Here is a 5,466-nt window from a genome sequence, read left to right as displayed (position 1 = left end):
AATACAAAAAATCCTAAAACCATTGGTTCTTTGTTTCCCTTCAAGGATCGGCTCTGTCCCTTGATGACGTCGGGCGTCGTATATGAGTATACGTGCCCCGGATGTAGTTCCAGGAATTACGTTGGTTCGATTCGGCGTCTCCTCAAGGTCAGGGCCGATTCTCACATGGGCGTGAGTTATCGTACGGGTTGCAGATTATCTAATCCCGAACTTTCAAATATAAGATCCCACGCTAGAGGTTGCAAGACGCCAATAAAATACAATAACTTTAGAATAATTGGCCAAGCTAAAGGAACCTGGAGAACTGCTTCTCTTGAGAGTCTCAACATCAAAGAATTGTACCGGCGCTAAATTGCCAATCATCGGCTGTTCCTATTCATAGCATGATGCGATTGTTTGTTTACATTTGTCCGCCTCCTCCTCCTGTTTTTATGCTGTTTTCTTTTAGTGTGTTTTCCTCTTTCATCATGAGAGGTGCGCCTTCTGCTCTACCTTTTAAGTTTATTTTAAGTTCCTTTTATTAAGCTCAGTTTTTATTAAGTTCATTTTAAGTTTACATTTTAAGATTTCTTTTACTGGTTCTTTAATGTGTAAATGTATTTAAGAGCGATTGTTTAAGTTCAACTGATTTTCTATTTTAAGTTTTTTTATGTTTTGTGTATATTTACTTTTAACTATTTGTGCTGAATGTCCCTTTTAATTTATAACTGTAGATGATGTCCTGATGATGTGACCACGGGTCAAGAAACGCGTAGACGAATAAATGTATGTACTGGTCCTGTATGTGTTCCTGCGCCCTCCTCCTGCCTACTATAGTGCCCTCTGATGTGTGGATATATATATATATATATATATATATATATATATATATATATATGTGTGTGTGTGTGTGTGTGTGTGTGTGTGCGTGTGTATGTATACACAGACACACACACACACATTACATATTATATATATATATATATATATATATATATATATATATATATATATATATATATATATATAAAGTTAATATATATATATATATATATTATAAAGTTAGTATATCTTAGTTTAACAGACCACTGAGCTGATTAACAGCTCTCTAGGGCTGGCCCGAAGGATTGATTTATTTTTACGTGGCTAAGAACCAATTGGTTACCTAGCAACGGGACCTACAGCTTATTGTGGAATCGAACCACATTATAGCGAGAAATTAATTTCTATCACCAGAAACAAATTCCTCTTGTTCTTCACTGGCCGGTCGGAGATTCGAACTCTCGACCAACAGAGTGGTAGCTGAGAAAGGAACCCGCTCACCCAGCGAGGAACTGTAATAAAATATATACACATACATATATACAGTATATCGATTACGTATATTGTTGCAAGTGCGAGCCGAGGTACAATAATAATACTGAAATCTTACCTGGCCTTGAGACAAAGGGCTCGCTACTTGTAATTTACAAGAGGAAACAAGAAATGGACGGTCGTCAGAGAGACCCGAGGGAGTAAATTCTAAGGTTTATTTACACATAGAGCAAGTGGAAATAAGTATAATTAAATTTCATAGGGACTTACAATTCAGTAACGAATGATTACAGGGAAAACATAATTAATTATAGCTAAAATGACAACGGAACAATTAGATCCAGCTATAAATATATTTTCAGGGAATGGTATCCTAAAGTACTCACAATTATCTGTTTATGTGCACCGGGCTTGAATATATTAAATCAGCGAACTGGTAACCGGGATGCAAAGTCAGAGGCGATTGCACACATGAATTAGTCTCCTGAAAATGCAGAGAGAGATTCGTTAGTTATTAAAATTAACATGTAGGTGTAACAAGTGAATGAACAAAGTCTAAGACTGGAGGAGACACTTAAATTCACTTATTAAATTCAGCAAAAGGTAACTCATTTAGCAAATGGACATTTAACCACGGATTGCCAATCAAAAAAGGGTTCATAAGGAAGGTAAAACTTGAAATTGAAAGAAGAGAGAATTATAAAAATATGACTGGGCAAAGATCCTCCCCTATCCAGACACCTGTTTGACCTGAGATCTACTCCCGTAGTTCCAGAGCAAGTTGAGTCCCAGTTAGCACTTATGATTTCCTTTACTGCAGTGCTGCACGTTAGGTATTAGGTGGGATAGGGAAGGCGTCTCCCACGGCAATTCGCTCTCTCTGACAGAGCGATGTTAACTGTGTAGCTATACGCCAGCTTCTGGCACCCGGCTTCATTCCCAGGGCAATCTCTGACCCCTGTCTAGGGTCACGTGACTGGCTGGTGGCCAGTTTGATCTCGTCTTCACTGGTGTAATCTGGAACGGGAAGGATTCTGCGCCAGTATAAGAGCAAAAATAAAGTGTCAGATAAAGACTTAGGGAGTAGCAAAGGAATGAGAAGGCATCTACAATAGGGGAGAAGAAGTCCTGGGCATTTCCTGCCGGCTTTGGCTGGAAAACTCCACTCAAACACCTTTAGTTAAGTTGGGGAGTGTATTTCATTAAAATATATTATATTTTTCAAATGGCGGAAGGCCTAAAATTCATAAATATATATATATATATATATATATATATATATATATATATATATATATATATATATATATATATATATATATATGAAGTTTTATCACATTACCGTGATTCATATACAAGCATTAAGCTACAAACGTCCTTTAATATCAAAAGCTCTACACTCCGGAAATAATATATTTTCATATATGTTTAGAGCGAATTGGATATTAAAGATGAAAGTAGCTTAATTTATAAATATTATATATATATATAATATATATATATATATATATATATATATATATATATATATATATATATATATATGTGTGTGTATATGTATATTATATATATATATATATATATATATATATATATATATATATATATATATATATATATATATATATATATATATATATATATATATATATATATATATATATATTACGTGGGTATGTCAGTTATTTACTTTAACAATCAATTAATTGGAGTTATATTACCTTGCTCTACCTAAGACCCACGTAACTCTGTCAGTTAAAGGCCAAATAAAGCTCTAAAGGACAGAATGAAATGGATATGGTTGCCAGGTGAAAACCAGTATAACAAAATATAAGTTTATTATACAACCACGTGGCTTAATTAATTAAACTTGCTGAAAACTACATTCAACAACACTAAAATAAAACGAAGTGGATTATTTACAGGAGCTAACAGCAGCTCAAAATATTAGTTCTAATCAAGACAGATACCTCAATGGTAAACGAAATGATCACAACAGATTTAATACACCTCTTCAATCACTTTTATAAAGCAGCTGATTTCAGTGAATCGTTGAACTGTGGCTTCTTGGCACTGATGATGCAGATTTTTCTCCAAGTAAGAGGTAATTTCCAGGCTCAAGGTATATATACACGCCTGGAAAATAAGTATCCAGATGACAATCTTGCACAAAGAAGCTCTCACAAGGGATGTATCTTATATCAGGAATAGTACTTCTAACACCATGGAGGGTAAGTTATGTTATTTCACTAGACAACCATGAATGCATTTAATATATGACTTCATAAAGGGCATATGCTTTACTAGGGGTTTTTAGTTAGGGACTTCTTTTTTAGAGATGAAAATTTGAACAAGAAAAAGGAGAAATTCAGTTGAAGAGAAAGAAAACTGGGAGTAATTGTCACGATCCTACTTATCGCTGGGTTAAAGAGTGCAATGGTCAGTTGCATTAAGCTTCCTTGGTCCGCTAGGAATAGCAGTCTTCCCACGTGATGGAGACAAACGGGGAGGAAGAAAGAGTGCTTAGAGGAAGCACTGAACACGTCCGTTTGCTATGTTCACTGAGCTGAAAGTCACTGATATCGGTTTGGCTTGGGTCGCGTCCTTTGAGGCTCCTCCCCAAGCGTAATTTAGACAGCGGTGGTCGCGTGTATCATCTGGAAAATGACAAAAAATCGCCAGTACTTAGTTCAAGGAAAAGTGGGTTTTAAGGACTGTATATCTAAGGTGTGGCAAGGCAAAACCGCATACCCCCTTCATGAAGTTTAAAATTCCCACCCCTCAGTCAGTTGGCGAGCTTAGTTTGAAAACAACCCCTGCTTCTTCCTGCTCTCCTCTTTCTCATGCTTTAAGAGAAGATTAATTTATTTTTCTACTAAGAAGCAAGGAAGAGAGGTTGAACTGCTTTATTAATAATATATATATATATATATATATATATATATATATATATATATATATATATATATATATATATATATATATATATATATATATATATATATATATATATATATATATATATATATATATATATTATTAGGTTATGACTCAAAATAAAAAAATTTGCCTGGTATGAGATTTATTGAACATTTTGGTACTAATCACAAAAACCTAATTCATTTTATTCAAATTTGAAAATATGTCCCCACACAAGCCATTTTTGTATGAAACATTTCAATAGGCCTATCTGATATTGGTGCAAAAAAATCTCAAACTAGATATTGTTGGTGACAACAAACCGATCGTTTAAATACTTGTCTTTTTGCATATTTCACTAAATTCTTCCATCACTTTAACAGCTCTCTCAGCTATCATGTTTGATCGTGGAATATCAGCACTGACGGTGCCCTGTTCCAATGAGTTTTCAAGCATTTTTAGGGCACTGGTACATCTCAACTCTGTAATTCCAAAGTGGAGGTCCTTGTAGCTGGTTTCCTTGAATTTTTGATCAGTGAACCACGCTTCTTGCCAGCTGTTGGCGATGAAACTCACTGGACGTTCCAAATATTACGCCATGATGGTAGTAAAAAGTATGCAAGGAGCGTATAAATGCCCCTCGAGTTCCATCGGGCACTGTGTAGTGACGGCAATTTCTTCCATTTGATAATTGGGAATGAATCTTGCTTCTTGTAATGCTGGAATGCTTTGCATGGTTAATATAAGAACTTGAAGTCATCTCTCCAACCCGAGTTCTCAGTCTTTTCCATTTGAGTCTCTGCCTTGTACTCAGTTTGTAGATTATTATAATTTTCTAACAGTTCATCGACGAATTTGTAGTTCAGACTCGGCTTTGTAGTTGTTTCAGAAACATAGAAGTCAAGAACATGCCTCAATATTCTGTCCAATATGTGATGCTGACACCCAATGTATTAAGGCACGTCTAAGCCCTTTTCATTCATAGTTCTCTGAATTCTTGCAACCACACCATTTGAACGTCCAGTGTTTACGGCAGTTGTGTCACACACAATCATTTTAATGCTTGACCAGGCATCATATTCATCAATAACTTTCTCAGAGTGCATCATATATATCTTTTGAAGATCCACTTTTGCACTGTACAACCCCTAGTCTTACATCTCTAGTTGCACTTTTGATGCAGACCACTTGGTATTCCTGTTTCACTAATCTTTTCCCATCAAAATGGAGACAATAATCCTTCTCTTCCTTTAG

The 5,466-nt window shown here is 35.3% G+C and overlaps 1 pseudogene; it reads right to left on the bottom strand.

Moving 5' to 3' along the window:
- Positions 1–5,003: 5,003 nt before the first annotated feature.
- The window catches only part of LOC136842131 (uncharacterized), a 1,290-nt pseudogene continuing 827 nt past the window's right edge, over positions 5,004–5,466 (bottom strand).

Source organism: Macrobrachium rosenbergii, chromosome 9, assembly GCF_040412425.1.
Source record: "Macrobrachium rosenbergii isolate ZJJX-2024 chromosome 9, ASM4041242v1, whole genome shotgun sequence".
In the NCBI taxonomy this organism is placed as follows: domain Eukaryota; kingdom Metazoa; phylum Arthropoda; class Malacostraca; order Decapoda; family Palaemonidae; genus Macrobrachium; species Macrobrachium rosenbergii.
Note: the sequence above shows the minus strand (reverse complement) of the source record. Positions and strands in the feature narration are given on the sequence as shown.